At 38.3% G+C, this 19,268-nt stretch overlaps 1 long non-coding RNA gene across 1 annotated transcript; it reads right to left on the reverse strand.

The window, feature by feature from the left end:
- Window positions 1-982: 982 nt before the first annotated feature.
- On the reverse strand, window positions 983-18,406 carry LOC109386630 (uncharacterized). Its single transcript, XR_002124815.1, has 3 exons — window positions 18,333-18,406; window positions 2,063-2,261; window positions 983-1,279 (listed from the first exon to the last, which is right to left on the reverse strand). It is a non-coding gene; the product is annotated as an uncharacterized LOC109386630 (long non-coding RNA).
- Between the last annotated feature and the right edge of the window lie 862 nt (window positions 18,407-19,268).

Consider the following 19,268-nt stretch of genomic DNA (forward strand, 5'->3'; position numbering starts at 1 on the left):
TCAAATCAGCATTTCCTAACAAATGAAACTCATACTACTATGATTGGTACCTGAAATGATTAAAAATTTTAAAGATTATGTATATATTTGAAAATATTACCGCAGGTTCATTTTTCCAAACCACATAAACTCATGTACAAAAACGAAATCTTATATCTTTAAACTGTACTTACCTTTTATCTTGAGCCCCCATTCTGCCTAATACTAGAAACATTAATCTTCTCATCTCCAAGGTTTAGCATTAAGAGTATAAAGACAATATACATAATTTAGTGTTTGTAGATATGTAAGAAACACTGTAGTAACAAAGTAGGTTTAATTCAATTGTAGAGCTGTAAAGCAATGTTTTTCTCTTCAAAGTGGGGGGTCATTCGCATTTAGGCAATAGACTACTCACATTAACAAGGCTGGATAGCACAAGTAATGGAAATGTTTTACTGTTAAAGTATTAGGCCACTTTTTGGTGTTCTGTGGATACTTAATGACTATCCCCTTGGAGTTTGGGCTGAGATGTCTTGCTAAGTCTCCAAGCCCTCTCTGCACGCCCAGATTCTTACCCTCCAGTCATATGACATGTGTGCACTTGGTGTGGTATATGCCCCCAAATAAAGAACAGGGTGGGTCCTTTGAGCACAGAACACGAAGCCAGCACACAGGGTGTGGCAACTAGAGTGGGGCTTTTTGTTAGATCACAGGAGAAAACACTCAAGGACAGAAAGTCCTTTCTCTAAATGGTTCCCATACCATATCTGGCTTTTCTTTCTGCCAGACTGAAGGGGTTGATTTGCTCAAACTGACATGTGTCAGGAGTTTGGAAGGGTTTCTAATTGTTCAAATCTCTGGAGAAAACCCCTTAACATTTGTGTGTCCATCTCTGCTCAGCTGTTATATTTAAGTACATTTTTCAGGTTGTTGTCATTGTGTTTTGTACATTATACTTGTGTTAACACCTTCTTTCTCTTTTTGAGGCAGTAAGCTCCTTAAAGACCAGTCCCATTTTTTTTGTTTTATTGTAAACAAACTGCATGAGAGTTAAGAAGTATGGGAAATTTGGACATTCAAAAGCTCCTTAGAAATAACTATTTGATCAGTCAAACAAATGGTTCAAGGAAAAGGGTGGGACTGTTCCCGTAAAACCACCAGACACTTAGAATAACCCACCCATCCCTCAGAATTTGCCATTATTACCAATTTGCTCACCATCTTCATCTCTCCTGACCTGGGACCACAGCTTGGTTCAGTGTTTCAGTGGAAAGAGCAAAATCCACTGTACTGAGTCCTGTAAGTGAAATTTTTTACCTTCAAGTATATTTCAAGTATTTCTCATAGAATCCTATAAGTAAAAAAATATGACTCCCCCGTCCTCCTTAATTTAGGTTCTCCCTGGTTGCTGTCCCACCAAACAAATTAGAACCAGTTTTAATACTTGATAAGTTATCATCAAAACTAGAGAAATCCAAGGGAGCTGCATTCAGGCAGTGGCATTATTCTTTTCAAAAAACATATGTTGAGATACTACTACATTTTTGGATAGGGCATTTCTAAGATGGAATACAACGTGGACCTTATCAAGAAGCCGATATCCTAGCAGATCTAGAAGTGTATTTTTTTTCATTTTTAAAAACTACTTGCAAAGCAATAAAGAACAAAATAAGCTTTATAAAAGAAGTAACATCCAGATGTTTTAGTAACATAAACAAGGAGGAAAGGTGCCTAAGGGAGACCTGTGAATGTCTAATAAGTGACAACTACAGCACTATTCAGGGCATAGATGGGAAAGTTATTACTCAAGAATTTTCCAGCTGATGTCCATATTTCAGAGCACCAAGAACATCCAGGAGATCCTCTGAAAATACTAAAACACAGCAACTCTCTTGTATCTCTCTCTCATTTATGTCATCTCTATATCCTTTTATATTATGAATTTTTTTATCTCCTTGTTTATGTCAGACACTGTGCTGCACACTTTACAGGAATACAAAGAAACCTAAACAAAGTCTCGATTTCCAAAGTGTTTTGACTAAAATCCAAAGAACACTTCCAGACAGAGGGATGACATTACCTGGAGGATCACTGTGGTGAACTACAATCATCTGGTTCCAGTCTGGCAGGCAGAGAAACAGCATCCCCAGCAAAGACCAGACTCTCCATAATAGACTCACAGTGATCTGCCTCCAGAGAGGCTGCTGTGCAGTCCAGACCAGCAAAGTACTCATTTACTGTGAGGAAGAACTCTCCACGAATTGTACCTTCCGAGGTGCCTGGGAGAGACAATGGGAGGTCAGAAGGTTGCTTGGTAATGATGGGTTTAAAGAAAGGAGAAGTAGATTGTCTTGAAGTATATTGTAACCAGGTGACAGTAGAGCTGGATGAAACTCTGCAGCAGGTGATCAGAAACCCCTGTTCTCCAGAGGCTTTGTCTCCCCTCCTGAAGAGCTGGGCCAGCAGTGCCAACCTGCCTCTCCATCTTTCCCATTTTCTCCACCCTATTGGCTCATCTGATAAGAGAGTCTTTCCTTAGATTGGTCCATGGTTTGGTTAATTAAACTAAGCCCAGCTGCTAATTACATAGTCTTAGAGATATTATTTTCCTACACTTACGTATTAATATGCATATTTTCAGGTTTTTGGCAAGGTAGGAGTTGGGGGCACCTCACTAACATCCTTATAATTCACATATTTTATAACCCAGTTGAATAAACAAAACATGCAAATGTCACTTATACTCCTGCTGTCTGTAGAGTACAGCTCTCTTCCACATGTGTTATCTTATGAATCCTCACAAACTTTGTAGACAGTGGGAGCTAACATTTGTTTTTCACTTCCTATGTGTCATTTTCTTCAGCTGTTTTACATTTCTTATCTCATCTAACCCTTGCCCAATCCTACAACATCAATATAATTTTCCTGGTTTACATGGGAGAAAATTAAAGCACTGAGAGCTGCCAAAGCTTAACTAAGGCCAGACAGGTGGTGAACGCCTAAATTAAAGTTAGGTGGAACTCCCAACACTCCACTCCCAACTTTGAGTTCAGAGATGTTCAGCTACTCTCATGAAACCTGAACCAATCCACACAGACAATATATGAACAGACCAGTGAGTGCTAATCTCTAACAGGAAAGAGTATAGGAGATCAGAATTGGGAAGGCTGGGCCATGCACAAAGGAGTAAAACTGTAAAACAAAGGTCAGCAAAAGGACTGTGATGATAAAAACTATAAGTGTGATGGCTAATATTTTAATTATCTTATTATATGCCTTTTCCAAATAAACATCTAGGAGGAGCTGAAATGGAAATGTTCATATTAAATATATATGGATTTGCCTGTTGCCTCCCTTTAACCAGTGATATTAATTGCTATTCTTTCCTCAAACCCAAAGCTAATTTTCAATGAAGTTAGACAAAAATAAAATTCATTTAGCATGAATTGGTCCTTTTGTATTCTTTTGAGCTCAAATTAATTTTGTTATTGGTCTGTGGTCCTATGTTTCAGAGGTCAGAAATACAGCCCTTTTTTCTCTTTCAGTAATCCCAGAACGTCTCAAAGGAGAGTGACTGGTTTCATTGGCAGGCAGGGCAATGCACAGGTCTTTTACCAAGTGTGACAGGCGCCACTGGGCGGGGCCTTTCTCCAATGTGCCACTTAGCAGGTGTCACCTGGTCCACCCGGAATCTAATGAGAATCAGGGAGACTCTTGGAAGCTTTTCAGCTCTATTCAGGGTTTGCAAGGACCAGCTGATAAGATGCAAGTGTGATTCTGTGAACAGTTAAAGAGATGAAAGGAAGCCTTTCAGATTAAATAAGATTTAGGAAATAAAAGGATTAGCAGGACACAAAAGCTAAATTTACTGGTTTATTTAGCCAGTGCAGTGTGGCATGCTGGGATGTGGGACATCCTGAAAGAGATAAAAGAGACTAACTTAGGAGGTCGCAGGGCAGCAAAGATGAGCAGGGTCCCCCTGAAAGCCTGCTAAATCTTCTGATAATTGAAAATGAGCCAGAAAGGGATACTCTTTTATTACTAATTCTGACCCCTCCAATGAGTAATGAGAAGAACTACAATGATGAGCCTTCTCATGAATTGGGGGTCAGGGCTCAAATAAGCTTAGGAAGTAGAAAGCTCATTTTATGACAAAGTTTTAGTCACAGACTATTTCTATCTTAAGCAACAAAACAATGTTTAAAATTGGAGGGTGGGGGATTTGATATCATTTGTGGGTAGCAAAATTCCCAAATATTCTCTTATGTTTGTTGTCTTTGTTCAGTATTTCTCGTCTCCCAAATTGTGGAACTAGAAATCCCAAAGCTAAAAGGTGTAAAGGCATGCTTGGTCTAACTGCCTCTGTAAGTGGGTGTCCTCTCCAACGCCCTAACAAATGGCCCTCTGACTTAGGCAAGGCCCCTCCTGACATGGGCAGAATTGGTGTGCAGTAGAGGCAAGCTCCTTTTCTGTAAAACATCACACCCAAATCTTCATTATCATTGGTTCTTGTTCTGCAAGATAGAGAAACCTAGAACAAGTCTACCCTCTCACTTACATGATTGCCATTCAAACATCTGAAATAGCTAGTACGATGCCCTTAATATTCCCTTTTCCTGGTTGAACTTGTCACTTCTGTGGGTAATTCCTATTATTTGATTTTTGGTTCCTTCACTGGGACACTGAAAGGGGGGCACCGCTTTCCACACTGCTCTCCTTGTGGTGCCTGGAATCACGGTAAGATTTCCCTCTCTAATCAGGTATCTTCTAATCCCTGGATCACTCACTTTACTTGATAAGAATATCCCATGAAGCTACCTCATCAAAGTTGTATTCTCTTAGGGTGAGGCTACAAAAACTGACACTAGAAACCTACTCTAAGAGCTGTAACTAAAATATGTTTCCTCATCTAGTCATTTGCTATGCATCAGACATTTATTGAGCATCTGCTAAGTATCTACTGCCTACTTAATGCTAGGAATAGGTGATAAAGACAAGGTCATGGCCCTGGAGGAACTCACAGTTTAGGAAAGGAAACAGACACGTAAGTCATCCTAATTAAATATGATAGAGGCTATACAAGAAGTAGGTTCCAGAGATCAGAGTATATGGCCTATCTGAATGTTCAGCAGGGAAACAATGAGGGAAAGCTTTCTCAGGAGGAGGGAATATGCATATAGAGTTATGAAGGTGGGTAGAAATTTAGCATATTTAGAAATCCACAAGTAAAGTTGAGAGGCTTTCAATCCAAAGTGAATTGGCATGTGTGAGGGTGGCGGGGGAGGAGAGGAGAGGAGAGTAGGGAGAGAGATGTGAAAATGACATCCAGCCCTGACCTGGGGGTCTGATGGAGATGACATGTTTAACTGAAACTAGAGAATTAATACGAGATGAAGATCAGATTTAGAACAGGTGGCAGGACAGAAGAGCATATCCATATATGTACCTGTTATTGTTAAGGGTGATAAAAGTCTCCTTTCATTTCACCACCTCATTATTCCTATTCATCCATATATTGAACTCATTTCCCTCTGATCATAGTTTCAAAGCTATAAAAATATATATAAGCTTCCAAAAATAGGAGTGTACTGAGTCAAAGTATATCCACGCTAAAAGAGACTTTGGCAATTAATTAATAAAGTGATTAGCAAAAGCATCTTTCCTTCCATGTGGAAGCTCAACATGTATGGCAGGTGTGGGGAGCACTTTGCCTGGTTGGGGAAGAGGGTGGTCAGGTCCCAGCCATGACCCTCCCACCTTTCTCCCTTGTCCCTCCTCACTCCTGACAGCCCTGCCCGTCACCAGGAACACAGTCCAACACTTTCCTTTCACAGATAATGAAACTGAAATGAAAGGCAGGAGCCAAATGAAGAGAAAAGCTGGAAGGACCTATCAGAGATGGGCCAGAAACACACACTTTTCTTAGAAGAACTATGTACAGATACAGGTGAGTCATTCCTGCCATCTTCTCTAAAGAGTTAAATCAGTAGATTGCCTGAAGGCATTTGCCAAGAGTAATTAACGAGGGACTAGTGTAGGCAACGGGTTGCTCTGTGTCTTCTGTAATTGAGCCATAAATCTAAACTCCACAGACATAAGGCAAATGATGCTCATGGAGTCATTGTGGGTCTGTGAGCATAAGTAAGGGACAAGTACAAAAACAGGGGCTGTAAAAAGGAAATGTAGAAATGATGGCTTTCACTTTTTTTCTGAAAACCATCTAATATAAAGAGTCTCATTTCCTTCTATTTAGGCATTCTATCCAAATATTCAACACTTGCATGTTGGCATGATTCTGAGTTCTAAACTCCTCCCTCTCAAATCACATAAGGTCCCAGGTCCCTCTCCCAAAGAACATGCTGTGGGGTCTTTATGTGCAACTCAGTTCTCTCCTTCCTCACGCAGGAGCAGTGCTGCGAAGTGCTCTCTGTCTTCCCGGCAGAAACCTTGACTCCTGCAGGGCTGACCCCGGCCTCCATTTCCTGTTCCTGATCCCCAGTCCCTCTGTCACTCCTTATCTCCTACAGGAATAACCAGCAGCCTGCCAACATCAGAGCTGAAATCCACATGGTGGACAAGAGACATGGACAGTTACAGACTGACACCACAATGGAAACCAATGGGCAATTTGCAGTAGGGGAACTTTCTGGACCTGATAAGCAGATCCTATCTTTATTTAAATTTTAAAAACTTTTATTTAAATTAATTTAAATTTATTATTGAATTATTATTACATGTTAAAGTTATTAAATAAAATTTTTAATTATTTTAAATAAATTATTATAAAATTTATTTAAATTGTTGATGCTTCATTCATCATGACTTTTTTGCATTAATTTTGTCTTTTAAAACATCGCATTAAATATGATTTATCTTGATTACTCGTTTTTTGGGGAGGTCATTTTTTGACATTCTCCTTAAATTTTACTACAGTGGCAAGTGCCTCACTCTCCTTGCTCAGGCCCCTGCCCTGAGCCTAGGAGCAGCCAGGATGCTTTTTTGTTTCCAGGGGCAGGTGTTCCATGACTTCACTGCTGTACAGAGTGGCTTGAACGATTTTGTTTCTGACATTGTTAAGAGTGGAGACAATTGTCATTCTATTCCCCTTCGTCTCTGCTGTGGCAGCAAGAAGTTAACTTAGGGAGTCCTTTGGGTCTTTCTCCAGCGACTATACCCACCGTAGGAATCTCTTATTAATTCAGAGAGTGGTTCCCTGAGCTGAAGTTCTCCCAACTTCTCTCAGTTGGCAACTTCACAATTCTCTTGCTGTTCCCTCCATCTCCTGAGTTAGAAGGCTGAGGTTGAGGCAGAATTTGATTTCTCCATCAATTTAAACTTTTCTTCCTCTAAACACCCTCAAAATATTCTGCCAGTGGCATTGTATTCATTTTGAATCTCCAATATGGATTTATTCTGATCTTATAAAGTTTCATTCATTGCCATAGAATTTAGGCTGGAAGGAAAGGTAAGTATAAGCTCAGCTTTCACCTTGCACTGGGGCCTGTTGTGGGTTTTTAAAGTTTTGCCATTACCTATTTAGTTACAACTGCCAGCATACTTTTTGCATCTCAACTTGCATTTTGGGCTTTATCTCTTGCTTCATAAAGTTCACGTTTTCTTGAGATTTATTGAGAACATGATCAGATGTTTTCTAAAAAATCCTAGTATTTCTCAGTAAAATGATTATCCAGATACACATTTCCTTTGTTTCTTGAGCATAATGAGCTCTCTTCCTGTGTAGTTCTAAGTATTTCATGGGCCTTATTTTTCCCCATCTTGATTGAGGACAGATCTATCCAAACATTCAATAGATGAGATAGGTCAAATTCTTTAATGTTGGTGAATAGCCCTAATTTCCACTGTTAATGGGATTTTGCTTTTTTTGAGTAATTCGATAGGAATTTGGGAAAGTAAATGAGGTGACTGACTTACCATCTTAAATGTAAACATGAAATGATCAAGGGAATAGTCAACACAGATAAATAGACTCTGAAATATTCTAAATGAATATTCTTTTGTGAAAGACAGCCTTTAAAAGTGGCTTTGGGTTTTAATTTTTTATTCTATTCTTTATTTCTGGCACCCAGAAACAGCAGCTGGTTGTCCCTGTAGGCACACTTTGTAACTTAATTTGCCAATTTTCTTCACTAAATGTTAAAATATTTTTAACACTCAATTGTCTCCTTAGAATTATATGATTTTCATTAGAGTTTATTTCTAAGAAGATTGTGAATGTGGCTGACAAAACCTTGCCTCAAGAAGACTGGGGCTTATAATGTTGAAAATAATAAGTACTCTCCACTCCTAATACACTCTAAAAATTCTTGGATAAAAATTGAGAATAATCTAAACTAAAACGAATAAAGCTAGTATTGATTAAAGCCAGAAAATCTGAATTCCAGCATTGTATGTAGTCATGAAACAAGTATTTTTATAGCCTGTGTCTGGCCTGGCTTCCTGGACAAGAGCAATGAAAACAATTCTTCCAGCTCTGATCCACGGTATAGAAAGTACAGGTGACAAATGCATGTTGAAAGTGGATAGTGGTATATGGATGGTCCTTATGGCAAAACACAAATTGATTCAGATGATCATTTGAATTTAGTAGGTTTTCACAAAATTATTGAACTTTAATCTCCCATTTTAAATATGAATAGACTGAGGCACACTTAGTGGAAGATACTTGCCCAAACCATACAGCCTGTTTGCAGCATAGCCAACAAGTTTTGTTGAGCCAATACTATTTTAACTGTACTGAATAACTGTCTATTTGTCAGCTTGTAAAAACCATCAGGGCCTAGATAATCCACAAGTTAATAGATCATTAGGACATAAAAATTAGGTGAAATTAGGTAAGGGAAAGTTTTTATCTAATTAGCTTTTAATAAAAAAATTAAAGGACTTTTAAAGTTAAGAAGCAATAAATGTTTTCAATAGATTTTAAGAAAAATACAATGCAAAAAATGTTGATTAAAGTAATTATTAATTATTTGATACTTTAAATGTTTCTGAAAGCAGACTAGATTTTTAGACTAAATTCTTAGTTCACACACAAATTAATATCTAGTTGGGTTGAGCACTCTACTTCTCAGGTCTCAGCATGATCATCTGTAAAATGGGGTACTGAATCAGATCAGTAGTTTTTTATGGCCACATCACACTAGTTTGCAAAACTTTACTATTGACCAGTGTCTTTACTTCATCTTCCATCATGACAATGCTCCATGTCACACATTCCTTCTGGTATGTCAATTTCTGTCAAAAACATTACAGTATGTCCTCATCCACCTTATTCACCGGATCTGGCACCGTGCAACTTCTGGCTCTTCCCCTAAGTCAAAATGACCATGAAAAAATAATGTTTTGAATCCATTCAGGACATCAAGGCAGCCACAACAGTGCAACTAAAGACGCTCACAAAAGAGAACTTCCAGAACTGCTTCCGAAAGTGGCAAGAATGATGAGATAAATGTGTTTGAAGTGAGGTGGAGTATTTTGAGGGGGATTAATGGCAATGTGTCTTTTACTGTAATACATTTTTTTTAGTTAAACATTCACAGTAGTTTTTGACCACGCCTCGTATGCCCACTCAAGGAGGTTGCAAATGGAAGTGCAAGGACCTACACATCAATTACCACCTACATGCCTATCTCAGATCCTAGGCATCAATTACCACCTACATGACTCATGGAAACCACAGTCCTCAGGGAAAGTAGAAAAGGCTAATTATGCAGGATTATGATTATAATCCTGGCCAAATTATGTCAAGAGACCTCTGAGACTTGGCTTTGGCTCCTTCCCATAGCTCCCTTAAGGTACAGGGGAGCTCCTAAATCCAACTTAGAACTAAGTCCTTTTGAGATGCTATATGGAAGTCCCTTTCTGTCCTCAGACATGTATTTTAATTCAGAAGTCCAGGATCATCTCAAGTACACTATCAACTTAAGACAGGTAAAAGAGGTCCTCCAGAAATATGGAAATAAGTCCTTTCCTCACTGGATACCTCTATATATCCCCTAGTTGAATCCCCAGGAGACTGAACCCTTCTTAAGATCTGGAGAGAGGGCTCTCCAGAGGACCAACTATCACAAAATGGAAAGGGCCTTATCAGGTTCTACTTGCCACCTTTACCACAGTGAAGTTACAGGACATACAGTCCTGAATATGTCTAGAATTAAACCTTTCTGAGTCACTCCAGGAATTGCTGACCAGTCTTGCTCAAGAGTATTTCTATGAACCTCTACAGGACCTAAAGCTGTTGTTTAAGAAGAACACACCCTTACAACAACAGATGAGTTAACACCCGACTTATTGATGTGTTTGTTAATCGTCATTTTCTGTTCACTTTTTCTCCTAGCTCTTATTCTTCTCTTCACCTGTGCCCCTCCTGGCACCCCACTTGATAATTGCTTCTTCTGCAACCAGACTAAACCTCTAGCATTATTTTAATCTTAGTTCTATTTTATTCCCAGCCTCTCTGGGGAGATTGAGAAACCAACACCCTTATAAACTTTTCTAATGTAATAACAAAGGGTAATAGCCTTTCTGACTACTAGATATGCCATAGACAGCCCAAAACAACCCTCCCCCTCGTTAGTTTTAGCCTACCTGCCTTAATCTCAGTCTCACCTTTCATTCAGGATACCCAAAGAATTTCCCAAGGAGCTCTCCCCTATTCATCACACTAGACACAACAGCTACAAATTTTAGCTGCATACATCTCACCCCACAATTACTAGACTGATTAGTCTAGTAAAGCCAGAGTTAGAATCCTTAATTGCATATCCACATCAAGTCATGTAAGGATTGCATATCTAGAGGGGGAGCTTACATGTCTTTTAACACTTCCTCTTTCTATCCCACAACATTCAACACCTCCAGAAGATACACTCCAAACACAACCTCTTGGTGCCCAGCCAACCCTAAGGTTCATAATGTTCACCAAAATACTTGCCCTCAAAACAGGTGTACATATTGGGAGGGATTTGAAATTGAATTTTAGTGACTATGCTACTTACCTCCTAAAGCAGAGAGGGCACCACCCAGGCCCAGCGGCGCTGAGCTACGGGGAGGCCCCTTATCTTCCCAATGTGATAGACACCCCTTGGGATCCAAACTTAACCACATATTTTAACTCCTCTTCCCCAAGCTAAGCTTGTTCCCCTTTTGAATACTTATTCCCCTGTGGACTTCCTGAAAACAAGCTGCTCAGCAAAGTGTCTCCCAACTGGGTCTACCACCAACCTCCAATAGCTTTAACCTACCCTTGATTTGAAAACTCGTAGTTTGAGGGTCAATGTACACTAGGGTTTATAGGTCCTAACATCACCCATCCCCAAGCCAAACAGGCCATAGGACTCATTCTGGCTGGTATTGGGGCTGCCATTGGTCTAACAGCCCGTTGGTGAGGATTTGCTTACCATGAGGCCACTTTAAAAAAATCTGACAGTGTATAGCTACCCTAGCAAAAAGCACCAGAGATGCCCTCAAAAACTTAGAAGACTCACTTGATTCACTTGCAAACGTTGTCCTTGACAACTGATTGCCTCTTGATTACTTGTTAGCCATACAAAGGGGTTTATGCATGATTATGAACAAGAACAAGCTGCAGCTATATTAATACTACTGGCTAGGTAGAAGAAGATCTCAAAAAGATATACAAGTTCTGCAATTAAGTTCATGAATTTGTTGCATTGATGTTGCTAAACTTTTTTGATATCAGAGGAATTATTCATTATGAATTTGTACCAACTGGACAAACAGTTAACCAAGTTTACTATTTGGAAGTGCTGAAAAGGCTGCATGAAAAAGTTTGACAACCTGAGCTTTCTGCCAATAATTCATGGCTCTTGCATCACAACAATGCACCAGCTCACACGGCACTGTCTGTGAGTGAGTTTTTAGCCAGTAAATAAATAACTGTATTGGAACACTCTCTCTACTCACCTGATCTGGCCCCCAGTGCTTTTTTTCTTTACCCGAAGATAAAGGAAATATTGAAAGGAAGACATTTTGATGACATTCAGGACATCAACGGTAGTACGATGACAGCTCTGATGGCCATTCCAGAAAAAGAGTTCCAAAATTGCTTTGAAGGGTGGACTAGGCACTGGCATCGGTGCATAGCTTCCCAAGGGGAGTACTTCAAAGGTGACCATAGTGATATTCAGCAATGAGGTATGTAGCACTTTTTCTAGGATGAATTCACAAACTTGTCAGACCTTGTATGATCAAGCTAAATGAATTCACAATTTTGTGAAGGGAAATCCAGCAGCTGACTCCATCTGGCAGGCTGTAAAATGTTTTACCCTCCATAACCTGTTTTTTGCCCCTGCTAGGACCCTTGATCTTTATACTACTTCCACTACTATTTGGACCATGTCTTTGTAACATCCTTGTCAAATTTGTCTCCTCCAGGTTACAGCAGTTCCATATAAAGATGATTGTCCTCCAGGGATTTCAGCCAGTGCCCTCAATAGAAACCATTCTGGAAGAAGGTCTTGATCCCAGGTAGAGATTTTTGGTCCCAGGCTAGGTAGGGTCAACACTCCGTCTCAGTCTGAACCAGCTACAGAAGCCTGACCTATAGTCCCTCAACAACCCATATGATTATGGGTCCAAAAATCTCTCCAGGGGTGTTTATGAGGCAGGATAGGTAGCCTAGGAAATTGACCCTCCAGGGTACAACATGATGTGCCTCGCTGATTACACGAGTAATAAGTGACTGTACCCAGTATCTGCAGCTGGAGAAAAACAAGAACCAGTTTCATCCAGTAAGGCTAATCCTTATGACTGGGGACCTGACCTTTAGCTAATTTTAATGTCATTATAATGTCATTTGATTGTGATTACTACAACTCCCATCATATATTTTATGCCATAGCAGGTCCAGAGGAACCAAATAAGAAAGAAAAGGCAAGAAGAAATGGAGGGTCCTGCCGAGGGGGAGGAGATAAATGAACCACGTCAATGGGAGGTCAACAATTCCTGCCCTGAGAGCAATTGAAAACCCCAGATCATGACTTCCTTTGTACAACGCATTCTCTGAGTTCACCCACACATTCCTCTCAAGTGTGTACTTTCATTTTCAAAAATCACTTTTACTTTCCTGAATCTGTCTTGCCCTTGAATTCTTTCTTGCAGAGACAAAACGTGGTCATTGCTGCTCCCAGTTGAGTCCTCTCTTGGACATATCCATGAGTCTCCAGTGACACTGTTTAGTTTACCTTTATATGGAGTATTTCATAGTTTACTAAGCATGTTTGCATTATCTCATTTTATCCTTAGTCACCATGTGAGGTAGACAAGACAAGTGGTTTTATCCCCATTTACAGATGGGGGAGGTAAAGTGACTTGCCCAAGGTCACACAGCCAGTAAACAATAGGACTAGAACCTAGGTTGCCTAACTTCTCATCTATTGCTCTTCCATATTTCAGTTGATGAAAACACTACTTGAAAGAATGATGAGGTTGGCCAAAGACCTGAGTGATAATGTAACTTTCTATTTTAAGGAAAAATTTGATCTGCATTTCTTTGAGTTCTTTGGAGCCACTAGTTTGCCTCTTGGTTAGAACATCACAGCAGTGCTCTGTATTACAGCCTGGGCCAGTGGCAGGGAAGTAGTGCTCATGTTTGGAAGTCATGTTCCTTTGTAGCCACACAGGATCCAGTATCAGTTCCATTTCTACAGTCAGCCTGGGGTCACATTGTAGGTAACTTATTTCCCTAAGGGTAATTGTGTCTATTATCTGCAAAATAGGTTGAATCTGTTTTTTAGAGTTTCCATCTTTCATTTTTCAAAGAGAAGACCTTTTCAATAGGAACTGATCCCAAGAGAGGAGAAAAGAACTGATAAGGAAAGAAATGGATAGTCACCATGTAAAAAGTTTCCCTTCTGGGTTCCCCTCTAAAGGAATATGCAGGATGGGGTTGAAGCATTGGAGGGGCAATGGATATAGAATGTAGAATGTTTAGAATGATAACTGGAGAATGAAAATAAACTGGGATCCCATGTGATGCTTTAAAGATTTCTGGCATTTAATTCTCAATATTTGATTACTGTTTTCCAAATATTGGCACATTTGGTGACTACAGGATAGAGAATTTTCAGCGAAATATCTTGCTATATCTGCACTAATAGTGTAAAGTCCTTCACAGTGGCTAAAGCCCTGTACTCCCTGCAGAGGTGAATAGGAGAGTTCAGTAATGGAGGTCCGTGATGAGTGGCTATTTTCTAATCAAAGTTTTGTAAGGTTGATCTATTTTTATCATCTTGCATGTTAAAAAAAAAAGCCTTCTGGGCAAGAACTTACGGACATATAGCACAAAAAATGTCATGACTGATCCAGGGATTCCTTGGGAATATCAGCTCCTATCTCTTTTAAGATCTGATTTTGGTTTTCTCTGTTCAATCTTTAGTGAGAGCACAATAAATTGCAGAACACTGTGCCAAATGCTACAGATAAGGGATAGAAAAATGAATGTTTTTTGTTGTGAATGTGATTCTTACATGATTTTATACTCATATAAATGCATTTAAAAGTCTCCATCTCAGCAATCCGGGGAGGTTTGCCTTGGAAAAAATAATTTCAAAGCACCTGGTCAGAGTGGCATTTCTCCTCCAGATGTTCAGCATGAGCTAACAGCCCACTGTAAAGATAAGTTATCTGAGGTATTTATTTCTCCATGCATTGTGGCATATCAAGGAATGAAAGACTATAGATAATTTGTAATAACCTTCGATTATGGAACTGAGAAAGGGAGTGGGTGTACTTGGCTTTCTGATCTCTAGATCTTAAACTGCCTAATCTGAGCTGCAAACCTTACAACACTGAGTTCCATTACTAAACCAGGATCTTTAGCAGGCCTCTATTTTCAAAGTTTACCTGTCACCTAGTAGGTGTCATCTGATAAGAAAGAAGACTAGTCATTTTAATCTCCTGGGATAATCAGAGAACTGAAGCCCATACTCTTTATTACTGAATTCAAGTTTAGAAACAGATTATTTTATGTCGAAGTGGTTCTTGATCCCAACCATTTATTTGGGTCATTTTTCCTAGTTTGGAGTTCTGGGGGAAAAAACCTTGAGGACCAGATGTAGCACTGCAGCATTGGATCTGGAATGACCATTTGGGCAGAGCACCAATAACACTTCCTTGTGTTTTGCATTTCATGGGATTTATTGAAATAGAAACTCATTGTAATTGTGCAGTCTTCTGGCCAGTGCCAGGCAGCTTTGTTTTTAATTTGGTTAACTTTATTTTCTCTGAAGAGGCAAAAGAGGCACAATTTAATCTTTGCCTCCACAGGCATATTAAAGCTTACATGTTAATTCAGTCTTATGCTCCTACATTAAATTAAATGCCTTAGGTTAACTGATAAATGGACATGTGCTCAGCTTTATTTTTTTTTGCAAGAATCAGACTTTCATATGGCATTGTTGGACTTTAGAGGCTCTCAGAAAATCTAAATCAATGTTCCCTTCAATTTTTCCAATATATAACCATGTGATTCATATTGCCAATAAAATTAGGAAGCACTACTGCACTGAAGCAAGAATATTGTCCAATTTGTTTGTCTTCCTAATTTTGTACTTTATTTCACATGTCAGTGTTTACATTATATACTTGTATTTTGGGTGAAAAAAGTTAAATAAATCTTGGTAGTTTGAAAAAGTAACTTAAAAAAAGGTTTGTCTTTTAGATGATAAGCTAACTGGTATTTTAAGCATAGCTTTTAAATTATATTGTTTTGTAATTATAATATGAAAGTAGAATTAATACAAGGCTTTTATATCAATTCTCAAATATTTGTTTTGGAATTTTAATCATAATTGCATATATTTATTGTAAAAATATCTGGATTAGAAAACATATTGGATTGTTTCAGGTGGGTCAGAAAATATGATTGGCAGATAATCTGGTGTAAAAAATAAAATTAAAGAATTTGACAAGGGCACACTGACATGCAAACCTTAGTTTTGTCATTACCAACATTTTCAGCACTCCCCCAATGTTCCCCAGCAAGGACTTCCATGCTTAAATGAAGTTCTTGTATAATCTGTACAAATTGTATATTTTACTAAGGGCAATGCTTATCATAAATGTAACACTTCTCTTTGAAGAAGGAGAATGCATTTATTATTTAATATTGAATAAAGTTGGTTCACTTGAACAGAAGAATTTTCAAAAGATTATTAAATTATAGCCTTAATTTGAGAATTCTTAAAAATATAAGTATAGCTAAATATTCTTAGAAGAATGGGTTGCAAAGCTGGTGCAGCTGTATCTTATAAGTTAGCTGAGTTATCAAACACACTGTAACTTATCTTCAATTTTTGTATGAAAACTGCACATAAAAGATTAACTATGAAATGTACCCTTCATTTTTCAAATTGCCAATCCCATTGCACTTTAATAAAAATATAGCATGATAATTTTTTTCTTAATACTTCAAAGTAAGTTTTCAATAACTATCTCATAAGAAGGCTCTGTTTTGGAAATCTGGAAATTATTAATCCATTTGTGGATCAAAAAAACAATAACTGCATAATCATTGAAGAAAAACACTTTAAGGGCTTGCCGGCTGAGTGGCGCATTGGTTAAGAGCTGGCTTGGGATGCCAGAGGGCCCTGGTTTGGATCCCACATATGAGGGGCAGTGACACTGCCCTCTACAGCTAAGATGCTGAACAACAGCTCAACCTGGAGCTGGGCTGCCCTGGGTCGCCGGGGACGGCGTGGGCTGCAGCCACTGCTGCAGTGGGTAGTCATGGGCTATCATATGTAGCCAGCAGCCGCAGTGAGCGGCCGTCCAGAAGCCGACGACTGATCTGCCTCGCCTGGGAAGAGCGCAATGATGGTGCCAACTTGGGCCAGTGAAGCAACGTCCTGCACAATTAGACTGAAGGATAGCAACTTGTCTGTTCCCCTTCCCCCTATTCCCCAATAAAAATCTTAAAAGAAAAAAGAAAAACACTTTAAGAATTATCAAGATATGTAATATTATAAGTAATTTTTAAAATTTTAATTACAGTAATATAGTTTTCATTGAAAATTAAATCCAAGAAATTATTTGCTGCCTAATTGGGCAGTGCATGCTATAGGCACATGCTTAGCTAAAAAATTCATGAGCCAGAATGAACGTTAATCATATCATTTATCTCTTTATAATAATGTTAAGTAGTATACATATTTTATAACATTTATGTAACTTTAATATACAGTATTAATGTATATTTACTTTTATTTTGCTAAAATTAATTAAAATGTCAAAATTTTCTTCATTTTTTGAAAATTTTGTTTATATGTATAACAAAATATGTAAAATATTTTATTTTCCTCCCTTTTTGAAGTTTATTACAATAAAATATGTATTTATGGAAGAGAATTTAGATGTTTCACGTGTTTGTAACTGAGTTCATGATACACATCATACTAAATACAAAAAGGTTTTTCACCACCAATATTTTATAATAGGTCTAAAGTAAAACACAATTAAATGTAAATTTTGTGTATTTAAGTTTAGGCTAAGACAGATGAAACTAAACAGTCGGGAAACTGTTTTTAGAATGACATAAAAATTGCAAAGCGATTTTATAATATAAAATAAATTAATTTTCAGACCCTGATAATAGAAAACCTTAACATAATTGCCAAAGGTTAAAAGCAAATGTTTTAAAAGGTATATTTTTGGATACTGTTCAAATCAATTCTGTATGCTCTTCTCATAAATTTACTACTAATAGGACAATTCATTCTCTTGTCTTAAAAATTACTCATTAACAGAGTTAGCAATTATGTTATCATACTTATCCATTCAAGAAAATGTATTAGACAGAATGAATTAGCAAAATGATGATGCATAGTCCCTGAGATCTAAGGGGTGGGGAAGAAACTGGTCTCTGGAACACAATGGTTAAAGATGTTCACACTCTCCTTTTCTTTTTTTTTTTTTTTTGACAAATATTCTTCAGGCTCATGTGAAATAGATTGATTTTCCTTCATGTCCTCACCTGCCTGCAGAATGTTATGGCTACTATATGTGAAGATCTTATGAATTGCTTGTTGGAAAAGCATTGGAAAATGTTACTGACTTTGACTCCAAGATGAGTACAATTATGCTGGTATTTGTGTTTCTGCAATGGCCATGACATCTCTTGACTGTCTGTCCTTTATTATTTGAAGCAAATGAGTTCATCATGTTATAGGTAATGAACCCAACAAATTAAAATTTTGCTTTCTGCAAGGGTGTGAAATTCATGACATAGGGTTACAATATTTATTTTAAATTAAAACCAAAAAGTAAACACTAAGCACTTCCTAAATTCAGAATTGTTCAATAATACTTACTGTGTACAGGCAAGTTAGCATCTGCAAAGCCCATTCACAGGCACCAGTTCATTTTATTCTTTAAGAACCCTACGAGGCAGGTGGCACTGGCATGTGTAGAAAGGAAGAAGAGCTTATTAATACTTGCAGCCACAAAGCCAATAACGACAATCCTGAGATAACAGCTTGGCATCCATTATTAGAATCTTGTTCTTACCAGCATATTGAGGAATAGATGTGATATCTTGTTCTCCCAGAGCCACAGTTTTCCCCGCGATGGTGGAATGGACGTCACTGACAGGCTGCAAGTGTCAAACACATGCAGCGGAGTAGCAGCCATCAGTTCTCCAAGCTTTCTGCTCAACTCTTCTTGAATCTCACATTTCTTTGCTATCATGAAACAAAAGAAAAGAAAAACTATATTAAAAATCATTCACTGTTATCATTACTGTCATTATTGATATACTGATTTCTTTTAGATGGAAAATAATCTGGGTATTGAGGTAAGTGGTGGGAATTTCCCAGTGTAGTTATGGGACTAAAAAGATAAAGCAACAAGTACCTATAAAAAGTTAAGAACTTGGTTGATTTGTTATATTATCCAGTGATATAAAAACATCCAGATACTTAGGGTCAGCCAGTCCATATTAACCGATTCACCAAAGTTGGAGAGTAGTGCCTGTGGCCCCTGGAACCAGCCAGACCTGGGTTTGCTCCCTGACCCTGTCACTTGCAGCTGTATGACTTCTGGCAGGTTGTTTAAACTCTCCAATCTTCATTCCTCTTATCTGTAAAATGGGGGTAATAATAGGACATACCTGACAGGGTGGTTGCGATGACAGAATGAAATAATGCATGAAAAAAACTTAGCACAGTGCCTGGCAGGTAGCAAGTACTTGGGAAATGTCAGCTATTGTCAAACCTTCTAGAAATAGAAAAGAAGGATATTATTTAGCA

Source organism: Hipposideros armiger, unplaced genomic scaffold (assembly GCF_001890085.2).
Source record: "Hipposideros armiger isolate ML-2016 unplaced genomic scaffold, ASM189008v1 scaffold_136, whole genome shotgun sequence".
Lineage (NCBI taxonomy): Eukaryota > Metazoa > Chordata > Mammalia > Chiroptera > Hipposideridae > Hipposideros > Hipposideros armiger.